Source organism: Pan troglodytes, chromosome 5 (genome assembly GCF_028858775.2).
Source record: "Pan troglodytes isolate AG18354 chromosome 5, NHGRI_mPanTro3-v2.0_pri, whole genome shotgun sequence".
Classification (NCBI taxonomy): Eukaryota; Metazoa; Chordata; class Mammalia; order Primates; family Hominidae; genus Pan; species Pan troglodytes.
The window spans coordinates 105643400-105666448 of record NC_072403.2 but is presented as its reverse complement, the minus strand read 5'-3'; the positions used below and the strand labels follow the sequence as shown (position 1 = coordinate 105666448).

General features: G+C 36.0%; 1 long non-coding RNA gene across 1 annotated transcript; it reads right to left on the bottom strand.

The window, feature by feature from the left end:
* Positions 1-561: 561 nt before the first annotated feature.
* Positions 562-17130, bottom strand: LOC107975331 (uncharacterized). Its single transcript, XR_001718773.3, has 4 exons — positions 16706-17130; positions 15919-16026; positions 1645-1914; positions 562-1008 (listed from the first exon to the last, which is right to left on the bottom strand). It is a non-coding gene; the product is annotated as an uncharacterized LOC107975331 (long non-coding RNA).
* Between the last annotated feature and the right edge of the window lie 5919 nt (positions 17131-23049).

Below are 23049 nucleotides of genomic sequence, written 5' to 3'. Positions count from 1 at the left end.
GAATAAAACAAAGGTTAATGTTTGGAGCAGCCTGTAAGGTAGATTCTCTAGAGTTTAGAGGGCAGTCAATTGAGAAGATTCCAAGATTTGTGTTTGAAGTTGAAACAGAAAGATGTAAAGGCAATCTAACAGATTTCCCTGGATTGCAGTTTAAACGTAAGATGATATCTCTGACACTTATTTATCAAGGCAGCCATTTTTAGCTTGTGGAGCTTCAGGAAAGCAGAGTTTTAACTTTTAGTGATTCCAAGTCAGAGGACGGGAGAAAGATTTAAAATGTTAGTTTGGAGACTCATTGTCAGATATTGGGAGAAACTAAAAATTCAGGATTCTGTTCAGATTGTAGGTAAATAATAAAAATGTGAAAACAATGGGCAGGGCTAGCCTCTAATAACAGGTACACTATGGCTTTCCTCTGAAACATATTTTTTTCCATCCCCTGTCCCCTCATTTTTATCAGATAATCACAATAAGTACAATGAATTGCAAAGTAAGCTTAATCTCATTAACTTGGCCTGTTTTCTTTGTTTGTTTGTTTTTTTGCATAAATTGCAGCAAGTATAGTGATTGTTCATATAGGCTTGTTACCAGTCAAAGATATTTAACTTATTGGTGCCAAATCTGTATGGGTCTGCAGCAACCTCAATTCTTGCCTTCTCAGAAGAAAGAATCTGACTGAGGAGCATAAGGCAGTAAAAGAGACCAAGGCAAGTGTCAGAGCAGGAGTGTACGTTTATTTAAAAGGCTTTAGTCCGGCCCGGTGAATTTTGGGAGGCCGAGGCAGGCGGATCCTCTGCGGTCAGGAGTTCAAGACCAGCCTGGCCAAAGTGGTGAAACCCCATCTCTACTAAAAATACAAAAATTAGCTGGGCATGGTGGCTGACGCCTGTAATCCCACTCACCCGGGAGGCTGAGGTAGGAGAATCGCTTGAACCTGGGAGGCGGAGGTTGAGCTGAGTGAGCTGAGATCGTGCCATTGCACTCCAGCCTGGATGCCAAAGCAAAATGCTGCCTCAAAAAAAAAAAAAAAAAAAAAAAAAAAAAGCTTTAAAACAGGAAGTACACTTGGAAGAGAGCCAAGTGGGAACTGAGGTCAAGTGCAATGTTTACCTTTGATTCTAGGACTTCAGGCTGGCTGGCCACTTTCCCATGATTCTTCCCTTAGGATGGGCTGCCTGTATGTGCAGTACCCTCCTTACCCTTGGAAAGTGAGCATGTGCAGTGTGTTTAGGAAGTTGTATGCATGCCCATCTGAGGCTTTCTTCCCTTTTCCAGAAGAGTGCCCCCCAGAAGGTCATACTCTGCCATTTTGTCTTTTAATGCACATGCCTGGGAAGTTGCTTCTCCCTAGTGCTTGCATTCAATTAACACTTAGTGCAATAGGTGTGGGCCATCAGAAAATGGCCTTTCCCTGGCACCAGCTGCCAATTTATCACTTTCAGAGAGACAATGCGATAATTGCTGGACCATCATCCGACATTCCTAGTGGGTTGGGGGAGAGCCCTCTCTTGCCCCACTCATGCCTATCTAACTACTTGTAATAGGCTCTTTTTAAGTTTCCTTTGTTGGAACTTTAAGTAAGGGGCCTCAGAATAGACATTTTAAATAACCTCTTTAGGCTAGGAAACCAAGCCAAGGTCTTACCATCAAACTTTACTTGTAGAAGCTAGCTGAATTCTTCTCTCTTTTAGGCTCACAAAATATTTTGAGGTCCCAAGGCAGGTCAGAAAGTCACATTCTTGAATCTCCACAAGGCCAGGAAACTTGTATTCAAGGTACCAGCTCAGCTTCTTCAAGGGGCTTTTACTGGTTTCATAAATCCAACCTCAGTTTTTTAAAGTTGTCTGTTCATATCTGAAGAATTGACATTCTAGTGAAAGTTTTGGTAATATAAGCTGTGTTTCCAGCTATCTCCTGTTAGAACAAATTTTTGTTGAATTTATGTGGGTAAGTATATTGTCAGAAAGTTAACAATACTCATGAATATTTTCTGAATTACAGAGGGATCAGGAAGGGAGAAAAGGTGAATGCTTCAATGCTGCTCAAAAAAAGTATACTTTACCAAATTTCTGTAAGCTATAGATAGCTTAAAAACAAACATAAAAAATACCTTTAATCTAGCAAACAAAAAGAATTAACAATGTTTCAAGCAAAAAGTATAATAATAATAGTGCCTCATCAGTTTATTTCCAAATAATTAATTTTTGTTCTCCTTGATGTTGGATTAGCAAGTTTATGAATCCAGGTTTTTTTTTTTCTTTTAACAGAGTTCTAGAAATTCTCGAAGTTATCAGAAACCTATACTTGTCGCAGTTATTCTCATTCTTTTCATATATCTCATTGAGATACAATATTATAAGATTATAATTGCTTGCAAAGAGCTGTCATAAAAAGCATTAAAAAAAGTACTGTGCTATGTACAGCAAGACATAAAATGACCATGATTAAAAATCTGATGAGAGTTTATTATTATTTCTATGGCATAAAACAATTTAATATGTAGTTGCCCCTTGAACAAGAGAGGTTTCAACTGCAAGGATTCACTTATATACAGATTTTTTCCATAAATATATTGAAAAATTTTTGGAAATTTGCAACCATTTCAAAAAAACTTGGAGACAAACTGTGTAGCCTAGAAATTTCAAAAAAAAAGAAAAAGTATGTAAGTAATGAATGTAGAAAATATATCTAGATACTATAAAATATATATAAATTAATTATAAAATATTAAAATTTATCAAAGCTTATGTACACAGGCACAGACTGTACATGGCACTATTTGCAGTAGAGAAAAATGTAAAGAAACATAAAGATGAAGTAGTAAATCATAACTGCATAAAATTAATTGTAGCACATACTGTACTACTGTAAGCATTTCTTAACCACCTCCTATTGCTATTGTAGTGAGCTTATGTTGTGAGTATCTGCTTAAAATGCTATGTAATGCTAATCATCTTTGGATGAGTAGTACATCCTGATAGTAAATTGTGTATCAAAGTAAAAAGTTATCTCTACTGGGTATTATATATTTTTCATCCTGCTTAGTGCAATAACATAAACCTAAGTAACACCATGGGACTGAAACAAAGTGCCAGTAGTAATGCAGGAAGTGTTCCCAAGAAACACAGTCATGACATAATAAGAAAAAGTTTAAATTGCTTGATGTATATAATAGTTGGAAGTCTGTAGCTGTGGTGTCCTGCCAATTCCAGATAAATAAATCCAGCATAGAGATCATTGTAAAAAAAAGAAATTCATGAAATTGTAGGCGCAGCTATGCCAGCAGATGCAAAAACTTTGACTATTTTGTGAAATACCTTTTTATGTCATACTGAAAACATAGCTTTTATGTTGATGCGGGATTCCTCTAAGTAAGTCATACTTATAAACTCTAAAATAAGTCATTATATGACAACCTAACCAAACAGAAGGTAAATAATCTAAAGCTACATAATTTAATGCCAAATTATCAAAGGATGGTTTGATAATTTTAGAAATATCAAATTAACACAAGAAGCAGCTTCTGCTGACCAGGAGGCAGCAGACATGTTCCAGAAATTATTAAGAAAGTTGTTGAGGAGAAAGAATATCTGCCTTAACAGATGTTTAATGCAGATGAAAGTGCCATATTCTGAAGAGGAAAAAAAAGCCAAAAGGACATTTCTTATTAAGGAAGAGAAACAAGCACTAGGATATAATGCAAGAAGGGACAGGCTAATTCTACTGTTTTGTGTATATGCAATTGGGTATATGATCAGGGCTGTCCTTATCTATAAAGCTGCTAACTACTGAACGTTGAAGGAAATGATCAGCTGTCCCTCTTTTCATTGTACAACATAAAGGCCAGGACAGCAAGAACATTTAATTTTATTTTCTGGATTGGTTCTGTTAATGTTTGGCCCTGAAGTCAGGAAATACTTAGCCAGTAAGGGACTTCCTTTTAAAGTTTATTTAATATTGGGCAATGCCCCTGGGCTACTGGGAACCCCAGGAGTTTAATACTGAAGGTGTCAAGGTGGTATATTTGCACCCAACATAACATGTCTAACTCAGCCTCTAGATCATGGGTCACAAGGACCATTAAGGCTCATTACGCAGGGTACTGCATGAAGAGGATTGTCAATACTATGGAAGAGAGATCTGATAGAGAGAACATCATGAAGTCCAGAAGGATTACACCTTTGAAGATGCCATCATTGCTACAGAAAATGTCAAGAAATCCATTATGCCTGAAACAGTAAATTCCTTCTGGAGAAAACTGAGTGCAGATGTTGTGCATGACATAATATAATTTGTGACAGTGCCAATTAAGGAAATAAAAAAGTGGATAAAAAATAAATTAAAAAATAAAATTGTGGCCAAAAAAAAGTGAGGGGTGATGGGCGTTAAGATATAAATCTTGGAGAAATTCAAGAGCTAATAGACACCGTGCCAGAGGAATTAATAGAAGATTGAATGAAAATGAGTGCTGTCAAACGAATGCTAGATGATAAAGAAGAAGACATAGAAGAAGCAGTGCCAGAAAAGAAATGTACATTAGACAGTCTGGCAGTGTGTTAGATTGAAGACTGCTTTTGACTTCTTTTATTCCATGGACCCTTCTATGATATGGGCATGGAAACTAAAGCAAATGGTAGAATAAAAGTTGGTACCATATAGAAACCTTTTTAGGCCAATTGAAAATTTTGAAAGTCAGACAGAATTTATGATGTATTTCCATAATGTTATACTAAGTGTTCCTGCCTCTCTTGCTTTTGCTTCTACCACTTCTGCATTTTCTGCCTCGGCCCCACCCCTGAGACAGCAAAACCAACCCCTCTTCTTCCTCCTTTTCCTCAGCCTACTCAATATAAAGACAGTGAGGATGAAGATGTTTATGATTATCCACTTCATTTAATGAATAGAAAATCTGTTTTCTCTTTTTTATGATATTCTTAAAATTTCCTTTTTTCTAGCTAATTTTATTGTCAAAATGCAATATACAGAATATGAATTAATTGACTGTTTATGTTATACAGTAGGCTATTAGTAGTTATTTTTTGAGGAGTCAAAAGTTTTATGTGAAATATTGACTGGGCAAGGGGTTGGCACACCTAATTTCTATGTTGTTCAAGGGTCAACTGTAATAACCAAAGATTATAAATGATAGTATTACGTCAAGACATACCAGATTTCTAGGAATCTCATATAATTTTGGAACACATTAATAATGTATTCATACAAATATAACTCAGTTAAATATAATTTCTTATTTGACAATATTATTATATAATTTTAAGATACTAAATAAGTCAAGTAGTTTAATATGTCTCTTTTGTATTTCCTGGGGCCCTTCTGGAATGTCTAAAATTTAGCTCAAGGTGAAAAAAAAAAAAAAAAAAAAGAAAAAAACTTAATTCTGATTTTGCAAAATTTGTAAAAAAATAAAGGTTCAAAATCCTTTATCAAAAATAGGGTCACAGGTTATTACAAAATAGTATTCATTTAATCAATATCACTAATAACATCATGAGGCATATAGAATCTCTCTTCTTTTTAAAAATACTCACACAAAACATAACAAAATATTTTTATATCTTTTATTAATACTACATTAAAATCTGTGTAAAGGAGAAGAGAAAATCCTGTTTTATATCAATGTACTTTTTCTATTAAGGTTCACTTTTTAAAACTTATAATAAATTCATGTAGCTTTAATCAGTTTAACCAGATAAGATTCTTTTTTGCACTGCTTCCTCTTTCTAACTTTTTATATCCATTTATTTTTATCTATAACATTTCTTTCTCCATTTATTTATTCTGAAACAATCTTTGAATACACTTTAGACTAGACAAAGTTATTTTGTCTCAATAAAAATACATATCTTCTATTCCTTTTTTATGTTTCCTCACCAAAAACACATCTTGCTTTTCTTGTATACTTGGTATGCAGAATTGTTTCCCTTATTTTTAGTAATTATAATTATGTATATTCACTAGAATTTTAACTCTTAGTAGCCTTAATTTTTAGTGAAATCCTAGGAAGTAAGCAGTTTTTAATTGTGTCATATAATCACATTTTATGAATACACATTTTATAATTTTAAAAAATTCAATTTTTTAAATGTAGAACAGGAAAGATTCAAATATATTATGTTTGAATAAGATTCAAACATAATAAATTCAAATATGTTTGTTTGCAATATGAAACTGAAAGTGAAAAACATAAACCTCACGGTCTGTAACTGATGTTTCGATATTTTATTTTATTTGGAAATTGTCTAGAAATTTTATAAATATATGTAAGTTAACTTAACAAATTTCTAAAGGTATAGTTGTCAAAGAAATCTAAGAAAATTTTAAATTAAACATATTATAAATAATAATTGTTATTTAAAAATTATGTGTAAGTACTCCCACTTAATATATTTAATTCATTTCTTCTTAGGTCAAATTCATGCTTTTATAAGTTTGATCTTAAACATCTTCTATAGATAAAAGCTCTGTATCTGCATTAGATTTAATGTTGACAGACATGCCTGTTTTAATTTAATCAATGTTATTCTTATTTACCAAGGATTACCAAAGTCACATGACCTTGAAAAGTATTTGTAGTTATTTAATTTATGAATGTTCATTTATTCTTAAGTGAATTTGGTACCATGTGGACAATATACAAACACATGAAAGAAACAAACATCCATGTAGACACAACATGCCAAACACACATGTACACATGCACATACAAAAATACAAACAGAAACAAACAGATCTTTCAGCTTTTCAAAAACATTAGCCATGAGACAGGTACAAAAACTAACTAGTTTAAACAGTTGGATCTAAACTGTGCCACTGTAAATGAAATAAGTTAATCTCTCATATGGCTAAAGCCATCTACTGAGTTCTAGAGATGGGTAGGAAATTTATATCTTGAAGGCACAGAGAAAGATTGCAAATTCTTTCAAGAGGAGTTTGGAGTCTGTAAGCTAGGTAAGACACAGAGTGAGATCTACAGCAGTTGCTAAGGCACAATAAAATCAAGAGAATTTACTACAGAATTTTACAAGAAAGTATACAAACGAGCCTAAAAGAATATTCAGAAGCCTGTGCAAAATAACTGGCTGGCTGAATGTCAGACACTTGAAATTTGCTTTTGTTTTGTTTTGTTTTGTGTGTGTGTCTACCTAAGCATGCAAAGAGGCAAAGAGGATAAAAGTTGGAGTTTGCCCCCTACAAATAACCATTTACTGTAATTATTGCCAGTTACCGTTAAAGTTGCAGCTGTTGCTAGTATCTCATCAGTAACCATATACCCAAATGTCAGGTGTTGTCTCACAGTATAAAATAACCCTTGATATCCCCGAAAGTCAAAGTGACCAGGGAGCTCAGTGCAAAAAGAAAGCAGAGTTTCAAACTTGTGGGGATCCCAACAGCAACTCTTGTGACTTTGTGAGGAAGACAAGAACAACATAAAGGAAACAGTGGTGCAGCTTTTTTGTTTCTCTAAGGATTTCAAGAGTGCTAGAAGTCTCCTTTAGGTGTTTTTATATTGTCACCAGAACTCTGCTTTTTCCTCTTATTGCATCAAATGGAGAAAGTAGTAGCTTGAGGGGGAGCATTTCGAGAGAGCTAGTTGCAAGATCAAAGGTAGCAAAAGGAAGGAAGGGCAGAAGTATATGGATGAGCAGGTCTTAGAGGAATGATTTGGGGGAGATCTTAACTTTCCCCAAAAGGCCAGTGAAGTTCAGTTAGTAGGGATTTGAGAAAAGGGGTTCAGTAGACCAAGAAGTTCCTATGAGAAGAATAGGATCAAAGAAAGAACAAGGAAGTTTATAAATATGTAGTCTCAATGTTAGCTTTTATTAAGCTAACTTTTTGACAGTATAGCTCTCTTCAAAATTCTTTTTCTTCTTTTTCTTAAGAGCAAAGCAGTTCAGTTTCCATTGTCTAAACTTTTAATAATAACTGCACAATTATAGAGGCCAAATAGGGAAGGTCCTGTGGTTGATGAGAAGGTTGGGTGGTCTTTGAGTAACTTTTAGAGGTACGTCTAAAAGTCTCCGTAGAGACACAATTTGCAATACAAAGACAGTTGCTGTTTATTCCCTTATGAATTGGATTATGGCTTGAATAATATAAAGGACTGACTCATTCACTCAATTGCATTATCTTCAATTCCCTCTTTAGTATTAGGGAATGGATTATGTCAAAAATATAAAGAGGGTTCTAATGGCTAAATCTTGATCAATGTAAGCATCAAAATAAATATGGTAATTAATTTCATATTAAAAATAAAAAGCCGAAATAACCTGGGAGGAGGAGCCAAGATGGCCGAATGGGAACGGCTCCGGTCTGCAGCTCCCTGCGTGAGCGACGCAGAGGACGGGTGATTTCTGCATTTCCATCTGAGGTGCCGGTTTCATCTCACTGGGGAGTGCCAGACGGTGGGCGCAGGTCGGTGGGTGCGCGCACCGTGCGCGAGCCGAAGCGGGGCGAGGCATTGCCTCATTTGGGAAGCGCAAGGGGTCGGGGAGTTCCCTTTCTGAGTCAAAGAGAGGGGTGACGGACGCAACTGGAAAATCGGGTCACTCCCACCCAAACATTGCGCTTTTCCGACCGGCTTAGGGAACGGCGCACCACGAGATTGTATCCCACACCTGGCTCGGAGGGTCCTACGCCCAGGGAATCTCGCTGATTGCTAGCACAGCAGTCTGAGATCCAGCTGCAGGGCGGCAGCGAGGCTGGGGGAGGGGCGCCCGCCATTGCCCAGGCTTGATTAGGTAAACAAAGCAGCCCGGAAGCTCCAACTGGGTGGAGCCCACCACAGCTCAAGGAGGCCTGCCTGCCTCTGTAGCCTCCACCTCTGGGGGCAGGGCACAGACAAACAAAAAGACAGCAGTAACCTCTGCAGACTTAAATGTCCCTGTCTGACAGCTTTGAAGAGAGCAGTGGTTCTCCCAGCACGCAGCTGGAGATCTGAGAACGGGCAGACTGCCTCCTCAAGTGGGTCCCTGACCCCTGACCCCCAAGCAGCCTAATTGGGAGGCACCCCCCAGCAGGGGCACACTGACACCTCACACGGCAGGGTATTCCAACAGACCTGCAGCTGAGGGTCCTGTCTGTTAGAAGGAAAACTGACAAACAGAAAGGACATCCACACCAAAAACCCATCTGTACATCACCACCATCAAAGACCAAAAGTAGATAAAACCACAAAAATGGGGAAAAAACAGAACAGAAAAACTGGAAACTCTAAAACGCAGAGCGCCTCTCCTCTTCCAAAGGAACGCAGTTCCTCACCAGCAACGGAACAAAGCTGGATGGAGAATGACTTTGACGAGCTGAGAGAAGAAGGCTTCAGACGATCAAATTACTCTGAGCTACGGGAGGACATTCAAACCAAAGGCAAAGAAGTTGAAAACTTTGAAAAAAAATTAGAAGAATGTATAACTAGAACAACCAATACAGAGAAGTGCTTAAAGGAGCTGATGGAGCTGAAAACCAAGGCTCGAGAACTACGTGAAGAATGCAGAAGACTCAGGAGCCAATGCGATCAACTGGAAGAAAGGGTATCAGCAATGGAAGATGAAATGAATGAAATGAAGCGAGAAGGGAAGTTTAGAGAAAAAAGAATAAAAAGAAATGAGCAAAGCCTCCAAGAAATATGGGACTATGTGAAAAGACCAAATCTACGTCTGATTGGTGTACCTGAAAGTGATGGGGAGAATGGAACCAAGTTGGAAAACACTCTGCAGGATATTATCCAGGAGAACTTCCCCAATCTAGCAAGGCAGGCCAACATTCAGATTCAGGAAATACAGAGAACGCCACAAAGATACTCCTCGAGAAGAGCAACTCCAAGACACATAATTGTCAGATTCACCAAAGTTCAAATGAAGGAAAAAATGTTAAGGGCAGCCAGAGAGAAAGGTCGGGTTACCCTCAAAGGGAAGCCCATCAGACTAACAGTGGATCTCTCCGCAGAAACCCTACAAGCCAGAAGAGAGTGGGGGCCAATATTCAACATTCTTAAAAAAAGAATTTTCAACCCAGAATTTCATATCCAGCCAAACTAAGCTTCATAAGTGAAGGAGAAATAAAATACTTTACAGACAAACAAATGCTGAGAGATTTTGTCACCACCAGGCCTGCCCTAAAAGAGCTCCTGAAGGAAGCGCTAAACATGGAACGGAACAACCGGTACCAGCTGCTGCAAAATCATGCCAAAATGTAAAGACTATCGAGACTAGGAAGAAACTGCATCAACTAACGAGCAAAATAACCAGCTAACATCATAATGACAGGATCAAATTCACACATAACAGTATTAACTTTAAATGTAAATGGACTAAATGCTCCAATTAAAAGACACAGATTGGCAAATTGGATAAAGAGTCAAGACCCATCAGTGTGCTGTATTCAGGAAACCCATCTCACGTGCAGAGACACACATAGGCTCAAAATAAAAGGATGGAGGAAGATCTACCAAGCAAATGGAAAACAAAAAAAGGCAGGGGTTGCCATCCTAGTCTCTGATAAAACAGACTTTAAACCAACAAAGATCAAAAGAGACAAAGAAGGCCATTAAATAATGGTAAAGGGATCAATTCAACAAGAAGAGCTAACTATCCTAAATATATATGCACCCAATACAGGAGCACCCAGATTCATAAAGCAAGTCCTGAGTGACCTACAAAGAGACGTAGACTCCCACACAATAATAATGGGAGACTTTAACACCCCACTGTCAACATTAGACAGATCAACGAGACAGAAAGTCAACAAGGATACCCAGGAATTGAACTCAGCTCTGCACCAAGCAGACCTAATAGACATCTACAGAACTCTCCACCCCAAATCAACAGAATATACATTTTTTTCAGCACCACACCACACCTATTCCAAAATTGAGCACATACTTGGAAGTAAAGCTCTCCTCAGCAAATGTAAAAGAACAGAGATTATAACAAACTATCTCTCAGACCACAGTGCAATCAAACTAGAACTCAGGTTTAAGAATCTCACTCAAAACCGCTCAACTACATGGAAACTGAACAACCTGCTCCTGAATGACTACTGGGTACATAACGAAATGAAGGCAGAAATAAAGATGTTCTTTGAAACCAATGAGAACAAAGACACAACATACCAGAATCTCTGGGATGCATTCAAAGCAGTGTGTAGAGGGAAATTTATAGCACTAAATGCCCACAAGAGAAAGCAGGAAAGATCCAAAATTGACACCCTAACATCACAATTAAAAGAACTAGAAAAGCAAGAGCAAACACATTCAAAAGCTAGCAGAAGGCAAGAAATAACTAAAATCAGAGCAGAACTGAAGGAAATAGAGACACAAAAAACCCTTCAAAAAATTAATGAATCCAGGAGCTGGTTTTTTTGAAAGGATCAACAAAATTGATAGATCACTAGCAAGACTAATAAAGAAAAAAAGAGAGAAGAATCAAATAGACACAATAAAAAATGATAAAGGGGATATCACCACCGATCCCACAGAAATACAAACTACCATCAGAGAATACTACAAACACCTCTACGCAAATAAACTAGAAAATCTAGAAAAAATGGATAAATTCCTGGACACATACACTCTCCCAAGACTAAACCAGGAAGAAGTTGAATCTCTGAATAGACCAATAACAGGAGCTGAAATTGTGGCAATAATCAATAGTTTACCAACCAAAAAGAGTCCAGGACCAGATGGATTCACAGCCAAATACTACCAGAGGTACAAGGAGGAACTGGTACCATTCCTTCTGAAACTATTCCAATCAATAGAAAAAGAGGGAATCCTCCCTAACTCATTTTATGAGGCCAGCATCATTCTGATACCAAAGCCAGGAAGAGACACAACCAAAAAAGAGAATTTTAGACGAATATCCTTGATGAACATTGATGCAAAAATCCTCAATAAAATACTGGCAAACCGAATCCAGCAGCACATCAAAAAGCTTATCCACCATGATCAAGTGGGCTTCATCCCTGGGATGCAAGGCTGGTTCAATATACACAAATCAATAAATGTAATCCAGCATATAAACAGAGCCAAAGACAAAAACCACATGATTATCTCAATAGATGCAGAAAAAGCCTTTGACAAAATTCAACAACACTTCATGCTAAAAACTCTCAATAAATCAGGTATTGATGGGACGTATTTCAAAATAATAAGAGCTATCTATGACAAACCCACAGCCAATATCATACTGAATGGGCAAAAACTGGAAGCATTCCCTTTGAAAACTGTCACAAGACAGGGATGCCCTCTCTCACCACTCCTGTTCAACATAGTGTTGGAAGTTCTGGCCAGGGCAATTAGGCAGGAGAAGGAAATAAAGGGTATTCAATTAGGAAAAGAGGAAGTCAAATTGTCCCTGTTTGCAGACGACATGATTGTATATCTAGAAAACCCCATTGTCTCAGCCCAAAATCTCCTTAAGCTGATAAGCAACTTCAGCAAAGTCTCAGGATACAAAATCAATGTACAAAAATCACAAGCATTCTTATACACCAACAACAGACAAACAGAGAGCCAAATCATGAGTCAACTCCCATTCACAATTGCTTCAAAGAGAATAAAATACCTAGGAATCCAACTTACAAGGGATGTGAAGGACCTCTTCAAGGAGAACGACAAACCACTGCTCAAGGAAATAAAAGAGGATACAAACAAATGGAAGAACATTCCATGCTTATGGGTAGGAAGAATCAATATCGTGAAAATGGCCATACTGCCCAAGGTAATTTACAGATTCAATGCCATCCCCATCAAGCTACCAATGACTTTCTTCACAGAATTGGAAAAAACTACTTTAAAGTTCATATGGAACCAAAAAAGAGCCTGCATCGCCAAGGCAATCCTAAGCCAAAAGAACAAAGCTGGAGGCATCACACTACCTGACTTCAAACTATACTACAAGGCCACAGTAACCAAAACAGCATGGTACTGGTACCAAAACAGAGATATAGATCAATGGAACAGAACAGAGCCCTCAGAAATAATGTCACATATCTACAACTATCTGATCTTTGACAAACTTGAGAAAAACAAGCAATGGGGAAAGGATTCCCTATTTAATAAATGATGCTCGGATAACTGGCTAGCCATATGTAGAAAGCTGAAACTGGATCCCTTCCTTACACCTTATACAAAAATCAATTCAAGATGGATTAAAGACTTAAACGTTAGACCTAAAACCATAAAAACCCTAGAAGAAAACCTAGGCGTTACCATTCAGGACATAGGCATGGGCAAGGACTTCATGTCCAAAACACCAAAAGCAATGGCAACAAAAGACAAAATTGACAAATGGGATCTAATTAAACTAAAGAGCTTCTGCACAGCAAAAGAAACTACCATCAGAGTGAACAGGCAACCTACAAAATGGGAGAAAATTTTCACAACCTACTCATCTGACAAAGGGCTAATATCCAGAATCTACAATGAACTCAAACAAATTTACAAGAAAAAAACAAACAACCCCATCAAAAAGTGGGCAAAGGATATGAACAGACACTTCTCAAAAGAAGACATTTATGCAGCCAAAAAACACATGAAAAAATGCTCATCATCACTGGCCATCAGAGAAATGCAAATCAAAACCACAATGAGATACCATCTCACACCAGTTAGAATGGCAATCATTAAAAAGTCAGGAAACAACAGGTGCTAGAGAGGATGTGGAGAAATAGGAACACTTTTACACTGTTGGTGGGACTGTAAACTAGTTCAACCATTGTGGAAGTCAGTGTGGCGATTCCTCAGGGATCTGGAACTAGAAATACCATTTGACCCAGCCATCCCATTACTGGGTATATACCCAAAGGACTATAAATCATGCTGCTATAAAGACACATGCACACGTATGTTTATTGCGGCATTATTCACAATAGCAAAGACTTGGAACCAACCCAAATGTCCAACAATGATAGACTGGATTAAGAAAATGTGGCACATATGCACCATGGAATACTATGCAGCCATAAAAAATGATGAGTTCATGTCCTTTGTAGGGACATGGATGAAATTGGAAATCATCATTCTTAGTAAACTATCACAAGAACAAAAAACCAAACACTGCATATTCTCACTCACAGGTGGGAATTGAACAATGAGATCACATGGACACAGGAAGGGGAATATCACACTCTGGGGACTGTTGTGGGGTGGGGGGGAGGGGTGAGGGATAGCACTGGGAGATATACCTAATGCTAGATGACGATTTAGTGGGTGCAGCGCACCAGCATGGCACATGTATACATATGTAACTAACCTGCACAATGTGCACATGTACCCTAAAACTTAAAGTATAATAAAAAAAAAAGAAAAAAAAAAGAACAAATAACCTAAAATAAATAAATAAATAAATAAAATAAAAAGCCTACTTGCCTATGCTGATACTAAATGAATATATGACAAGGATAATACCATGTAAAAGAAATTATAGTTACAAAATCTCTTTTGCAATCATAGAAATAACTGATTACAGAAAAAACTTAATGGATACTAAAACTAAACATATTTAATGGGAAATATAATACTTATAATCTCAACATGTCACAACTAATTGGTTAATTACAAGGAAAATAGAAACTTTTCAGTGGAGAAGTCTGGCAAACAATATTTTACCAAATTACCAGAGTTAACATTACCGAATCATAGGATAAACTGACATCGTGTGTCTCCTAATGCGATGTACTGAAAATGACATAAAAATGACAGTATTCCTAACAAAATGATCACTTGTATTTAATCATGAGGCAACAATAATAAAAAAATAAGATTAAATTCAATGAAATCACTGGTTAGTATTCTTAAGAAATACCAATATCATGAATGTCAAAAGGTGAGGAAATGAGAGTAAAGAGACATGAAGACTATATTAGAAAATAAAACTTGTGGAAGACTTTATTGAGGGCAACTGGCAACATTTGAATATGAATGGTATAATAAATAATAGTACTTTAATCAATATTAAAGTTCTTTATTTTATAATTGCACTGTATATAAAATAATGTCATATTTTAGGAAATACACATACTGTAATATTTAGGAATAAGTGTTCATAATGTCTTCAATTCACTATAAAATTGTTCAGTGCAAAACATGTATACACACATGCACACAGTTAATGTTAAAAAGCTAAGAAGTGGTGAATATGGGTGAAGAGAATAAGAAAGTTCATAGAGTTTCTTCCAACTTCTCTATTTATTTTTATGCTTTTTAAAATTAAAAGTACAAAGAAGGATTGAAAGAGCAGGGGAGGGGGGAGTTTTTCATTCATTCTGAACCTTACTCTCATGCCTTTCACAAGAATGGGAATGGAAGCTATCAAACAAAAGGAAAATTAGACATTTTTCATGATGGCACCATAATTGCCACACATTCATCTCCCTTAATGATTTATTTTAAATAAAATGTCATTTGTGTGTGTGTGTGTGTGTATACATAATATGTGTAATTGATGTGTAAATAATATATTTATATTTATATACCATATTTATATTTATATTAATTATGTGTAGATAATATCTATGGTGTGTATATATATACCTTATATATAAATGTATATATAGTGTGTGTATCTATATACCATATATATACATATATATGGTATATATATACATTATATTATATATAAGTATATATGGTATATACATATATATTTATATATGTATATATATGTGCTTATTAACATCTGCAAATACTTTGTTATTTTATGAGCTCTATTTTACTATTGAAATGGTAACAATTGCTTTAAAAATGAGAATGCATTAGAATTACCCAGAGAGCTTACAAAAATGAAAATTCCTGGCCACAATCCCCCAAAATTCTGACTCAGGGAATGCACTGTGGGCATAAGCATCTGTATCATTAACAAGCACTCCGGGTGATTCTGAAATAGATCATCAGCAACTTACCTGGTGAGATACACTGAAGCGCTTTTGAGCTTCCTCCCTAGGGAAGCCAGCTGAATCTGGCTTCTGTCTATGAGTAAGTGCACATCATTAGAAGAAAGAAAGTTTCTCCTGAAAATCAGACAGCAACCATTTAAGAGCAGAAAGGGAAAATCTATTCAATCTTGTTCTTATTCTCTAGAACTCAACAGTTAATTTCTTCCACCCTCAATGAAACGTTTTGAATATTTTCCTTCCTGACTCCTCAGCATCTCCTTTCATGACCAGGTAGAAATTAGGGTCTCAGTGCATGCCAGGTATTAGAATTTATAGTCATTCTTTTTTAAGCAATTAAAAATCTACAAAATTACAAATAATAAACATTGTGAACCTGACATTTTAAACTTACAGTTATTTACATTTTGTACTCCTTTTTCTTAAAGAAAAATAAATTCCAGTTCAAGTTTAAATCCCTACTGTTCTATACTACAGGTTCGATTCCCACACCCCATTCCAATCCCCAAGAAACAACCATTATTTGGAATGCAGTGTAATCCTTCTAGTTCATTTTTTTAACCTTTATATATGCATATACGCTCATAGCCAGTACATAGCATTTTGAGACTTTTCTTTGTATTTACATAAATAACATGTTTCATTTGGTATTTGATTTTATTCATCACCATGTTTTTTAATCTATTCATTTGGATAAAGATAAATCTAGTTCAATAAACATGCATTTAAGATATCTAGCTTAAAACAACATGCTAAGATAAATCTAGCATAAAACAATACATATTTATTATCTCACCATGTCCATGGGTCAACTTTACAGCCATAGGTAACCTGGCTGTTCAATTTGGGGTGTGACAGGCTGCAGCCAAGGTGTCTGTTGGGGTTGTGGTCTCATTTGGAGCTTGGGTTTACTTTCATGCTAACTTAGTTGTTGGCAGAATTCAGTTCCTTGCAGTAGAGTTGAGGCTCACAGTTCCCTTTCATGTGGCCTTCTCCATTGGCAGTCCATAACTTAGCAGCTCGATTCTTCAAAACCAGCATGAGTGTCCTCAGGTGTACATGCAAGTAAGACTAAGTTTTATATACACATGCAGTCTCTATCTGAAGGGTATAGTGGGAATTCAAAAATTATTATGCAAACTGAAACTAGGTGAAGCATCTTAACAATTGATGAAAAATTATAATTTCCTTATGATTGTTCTGTGAACTTTAAAATTTTTTTGTCAAAACTTTAAAAACTCTTACTCTACATTGAAAAATAAAAAAAATAAATAAATGAAATACATTTAAAATTGTAATTTCAAACTCTGGAAACATTAGGAATTGAAGTGCTTTATTTCTTTGTTTAAAAATATAACTTACCAAGAGTAGATTGAATAGTGCTTGTCTTCCTCTTTTCATCACATTCAAGTGAAATAGCATATTGTCTATACCTTGGTATAGTTTTGGTATACCAAGTCAATGACTTTGTATAGTCCTTTTAAAGTTTAAGTCAACTTCTAATGTTTTATGCTTTCCAAGTTAAATACTAGATGTCTCCAAGAGTTCCTTTAATGTGAAGTGTTTTCCCACTATTACTTCCTCTGAACCTTCCTCCCCCCTCCTTTTTAAAATCACAACCGCTTTTCTCATTTATATCAATACATTTGTCTTCACTAAGTTCTTCAGGGTGCATGTCTATATTTTCTCCTTCATGGCCACTTAGAAACTCTGTGTTTTTTTTCATGGAAGTTTTAATGAGATTTCCTTCCAAAACCGACTCCTCTCATCAGCATTAAATGTTTCACAATCATTACATCAACCTTAATCAATCCTTGGGATATGGGTGCAAATTTCACAGCTGCATCCTTATTGGCTCCAGCTGCTTCACCAGATAGACTAAAATTAATCAATTTATGCAACTTCTGAAACAATTAAACCAGCTTTATTGGCAATAAATTTACTTCTTCAGCCTCAGTAATTAGCTTTTTTTTTCAATGATTTCAAACTTCAAAACTTTGTCTTGAATACTAGACAAACTGATTGGGATTATTTCTGTCGTAATATTCAACCCAAAGGTGAAATAAATGCTCGATTCCTTATACAATTTTAACAGATGACATTGAAATAACTTTGCCTTGTTTTTTAATATTCATTTTACTTTTTCAATATCATTGAAAAAAAAAGTAGCTTCATGCAAATATTGGTCTTGTCCTATGGTTGCCTTGTCATCTCGATATTCAAATCTAATCTAATCCAATTTCACTCCCGGTATTTTCACTTGTCATTTATTTGCTGTACTTTCATCTTTGTTAGTCAAATCCCTCTATCAATTGTCCATTCCTGTAAAATGGTATGTTGCTTATCACAGGACAAGGAGACAACACAACTATAGGCTTTTCTGTCTCTGCATGAAATGACTGGATTATGTAATGTAATGAACACTTACCAACAGACTTTGACAGAAGTGACATGATTCGTCACTGATCATATATGCATCTGTTATTTACATAGTGATATATAGTCTGAAAAGGTAGCAAAGTTTGTATATTTTCAATTACAGTTAAGATACTGCGGTAACTGAATTTGGATCATGTAGTTGGGGACTGGTATTATTTACCTAAACTATGGTAACTGAAATTTTTGCATAAGAAAACTTTGCAAATCAAGGAATGACTGTATATCATAGCCTAATCATAAGAATGACATTCTATCATCATGACCATATTCCATCGGTTTTACAAAAGTCACAGGTACCATTCACACTCAAAAGGAGGGGATTATAGAGAACACAGCATCAGAGAGTGAAGATCACAGGGGCCATCTTAGAATTCTGCCTACCTTAAGCATTCGTAATTTTATTAGATTCTGTCTAAATCTACAGCATTTGCACTCCTACCTGGAGTATATAAGGAAACTGCCTTTCCACAATTTTACTGGCACTTGCCTATTATCCAATATTTATTTTTTACCAATTTAATAGTTGAAAATCACTATCTTAGTTTAAAATTGCATTTTTAAAACGTTCATTGAAATCTAACATTTTATACGCACTTAAAAATTAACTTCCTTCTAAAAAAGTTGCATATACCCATGGCTTGTTTTGTAACTGTTGATATTTTTCATTTTTATTCCTAGGAGAATATAGTTTCTATATTCTATATTCTGGACAGCCAATCTTAGTATACTGTATACACTGAAAATACATTCTCTTAACCTGATGCTTATCTTTAATTTAATCATGTCTTTTATTTTATAGAGAATTTTTACTTGACTGTATCAGTGTTTCCCTTAATGCTTTTTAAAAATGCTCCTTGCAGTCAACTAAATGTTTATTTCCCCCAGAAAAATCATATGTTGAAATACTAACAGCCAATGTGATGCTATTCAGAGGTTTAGCCTTTGGGAGATAATTAGGTCATGAAGACAGAGCCTTCATTTATGGGAATAGTGCCCTTATCAAAGGGATGCTGAGATCTTTCTCACCCTCTTTCCACCATATGAGGATACAGGAGATACAGCAGTACAGCAGTACTGCATATGAGGATACAGGACACAGCAGTCTGTGACCTAGAAAAGGGTCCTCCCCAGAACCTGACCATGTTGGCTCCCAGACTTCAGACTTCCAGCCTCCAGAGCTGTGAGAAATATATTTCTATTGCTTATAAGCCACCCAGTATATGGTAGTTTGATAGAGCAGCTTGAATGAATTAAAATATTCCCCAAGCTCTAAACCAAATCTGTTAATATTTTTTCTTCACATAAAAGAACCAAAATGTAGACTTAACAATTCATTGTTAAATCATAACAATTATCAATGTATTGCTATAACTGGTTTAGATTCTAAATATCCAAAGTTAAATTTTAACATCAAAAGCAGCTGTGAAATTAGGAAGCATTAAAATGTGTCATTCTTTGCTATATCAACTCAATTCTCCAAAAAAAATAGTATGTTTTGACAAGAATCCATTAAAATAGGACATAGGTAGAAAATACCAAAGACAATTTCAGATTTGGCTCAAAAAGAACATGGCTGAGATAGGCCCACTTTAGCAATAGCTTGGAAAATTTACACCCAAGGTTAAATGAGAAGTGCTACTATTCATTTAAAAATTTCAGATACATCAGAATGGCAACATTGTTATAAAATTGCCTACCCTACAAGCCCAAAGTGTCACTCTGAAGTTTGGCTTAAACAGCTTTTCTGGAATATGAAGTCTATTGTTCTTTTCTTCTTTTTTTTTTTTTCCAAGTAGGTTAATACAAAAGCACTTCAGTTAATGGGAAAGTCAAAGATTGAGTCTTTTCATCAAAATGTGAAATAGAAATGCTACAAAATTAAACAAAGAGATCTGTTTATTTGCACACAGACAAATTAAAAATGCATCTTAAAAAACAGCTTTTTCTTGTAGCTGGCTTTCATCTGAACTAATCTAACACACATGCACACATACACTATATATACATATATCTGCACTCATTAAAATATAATTAGAAATGACCTTTAAAAATGGTTTCCCAAGTGCCCATTTTATAATTTTCACCAACCCCTTAATGTTATTAAGGTTTTGTTAAAACTGTCATTATGCTAACTGGGTTGTGATTCTTTTACATTTTTACTAAATTGTTCTGAAAAAAATCTCCTGTTTTTAAAATAAGCTTAACTTGTCTAAAACATATTTTTCATATGAAAGATATGCATACATTTGAGAATCTATTTCTGTTATCTATGTACTCCATATCAACATGCAAAGAGAACCGTGTAATTCAGCAAGAACCACCACAAATTTCTTTTTGACAAATCCAAAATCTAGATATCTGATAATATAACTCAAAACTGCAGAGTTCTGGAGTCCAGCCTTCTGCCTTGTGAATTGCAGTTTATTCCCCGTAGGCAATACACCAACCTCTGAAAACCTGAATGAAAATTCAAAAAGAAAAAAAAATCTTCACACATATAGGCTTCTAAATCAATCTTCAAAGGTTTCAATGTATTTTAAAATTTCAGCCTCTGAAATTATCTGCTGAATTTACTATCTTTTTAATTCTTTGTTATAAAAATGTTCAGTATAGAGTTTTCTATTTTCTCTTCTTAAATTATCCTTATGTCTTAATAACTAAACTTTAATAACTAGCACTTATTTTTGAAATCTCATTAGATGGTAAAAAGTGGAGGTATAAGATCTGTCTTCTAAGGTATAGTCTTGCTGAACCACTGAGAGCCATAAATGTCTGTGGCATGAAGAATTACCATAGAATTATAGATACAGACAAGCTTATTGTGCTCCCCCTTCCAAATCCATTCCCCATTCTTCTCTATGCTGCTTTCTACCCCCGGGGGTACCAATCTAAAGGGACTGAACAAAAGGGTTTTACTGCCTTAAGACTTCCAATTGGGTTGAGCCAATGGAAACCCTAGCAGGAGGTCTAAAGGAAAGAAAATTGGATTCAGAGTATTTGTTTCCATGGCTCCCTTAGGACATTTGCCCAGAAGTCACTGCACCTGGTAAGGCGCCAACTCGTACTCATTTTCCAGGTTCCTGAAACTGTTCTCCCTGTTTCAGGCAAAGGGATAGTAATAGCTTGGCAGTTACTATCTCTATCTTGCTCCACAGTACTCTGTGGTTCCCATACTCTCACACTTGTGAAGTAAATTGTGTTTTTGTCAATGAACTTTTCTCAAATTATTCTTCTTTGAGTGTGTCATAGTTTTTTGGACTCCAATACATTTGCCATTACTTGAATCACTAATTCTGTAGACCAATATTAAATATTTAACATGGATACACCCACTTTTTTCCTAATTTATTTAGTGGACATTAACAGCATGACAACTGTCTCATAGCATTTGTGACATTTTTTTACTGTCTAAAAGAAACCTTGAGAGAATCAGATTGTGTATACCCTAACCAGTCACATGAACTGAGCGTGGTCATAATTCTTTCATGTGTATTGTAGAGTGTGAAAATATGGAGCATGTGTTGGTGCTGAAGTACTAGAGACCAGAAGAAATATTTGAGTTGTGTCCAAAAGGAGCCACATGGATAGTCTACCCTATAAAAGAGCAATAGATATTCCATGAGGAGAGAAAAGATGGCTCTGAGACAAGAGAGATATGCAGGATATTACAGGGCCCCTACTGGTGTAAAGTGTTCATGAGAGCTCTTTGAAGAAACAGGTGGCCTGAGAGGTGTAAATCACTGGATGAGAGATCTCTGTGAAGTATGGATACACTGCTGGAAAAATATCAGGAAGGACTGCCTGGGATCTCATTGCTCTGAAAAAACAGGTAAAGGAAAATTGGTATCAAGTGCCTTCTACAAGGAATAAGATCTACCAGATTGGATATGGTGCTGCAGACTCGGGAAGCAGGAAGTGATTCTATGTTAGGACATTCTTGTGTTGCCTTAAAGAAATACCTGAGACTGGCTAATTTATAAAGAAAAGAGGATAAATAATCTCACAGTTCTGCACAGTGCAAGAAGTGTGGTGCCAGCACCTGCTTCTGGTGAAGGCCTTAGGGAACTTACAATCACGGCAGAAAGCAAAACCAGAGCAGACACTTCGTTTGGTGACAGTGGGAGCAAGAGAGAGGCAGAGAAGGTGCCACACACTTAAACAACCAGATCTCACATGAACTCAGAGAAAAAAATCACTTATCATCAAGGGGATAGTGCTAAATCATTCTTGTGGGATCTGCCTCCATGATCTAATCATCTCCCATCAAGGCCCCTCCAACATTGGGGATTACATTTCAACAGGAGATTTGGATTAGACAAACATCCAAACTGTATCAGATGCCCACTCTTGAAGTTCAGTCCTCCACAGGCAAGGGTCCAGGGTAGGGCAGGATAAGCAGATGGTCTCCCAACATTTTCCCATGAACCTCATAACAGACTCCAATCTTGTCCTAAAATGCACTTTTGGTGTAGTGAGTTTGATTGCAAGGGATCAGTGTTACGTACTGGTACCACTCTCAGATGTCCCAAAGTAAAGAACAGATTTAGGATTAAACAAAAATGAATTAAGACTTTATTAGATGAAAAAAAAATTCTGGTTTTTCACACCTGTGTTAAAGAAGAATCCCTTGTGGCAAATTGCTTTTGAGAAAAGCATCTCAGTAAATCATCCTCTTGCTTTCTGAAGTTACTGAAGACAGAG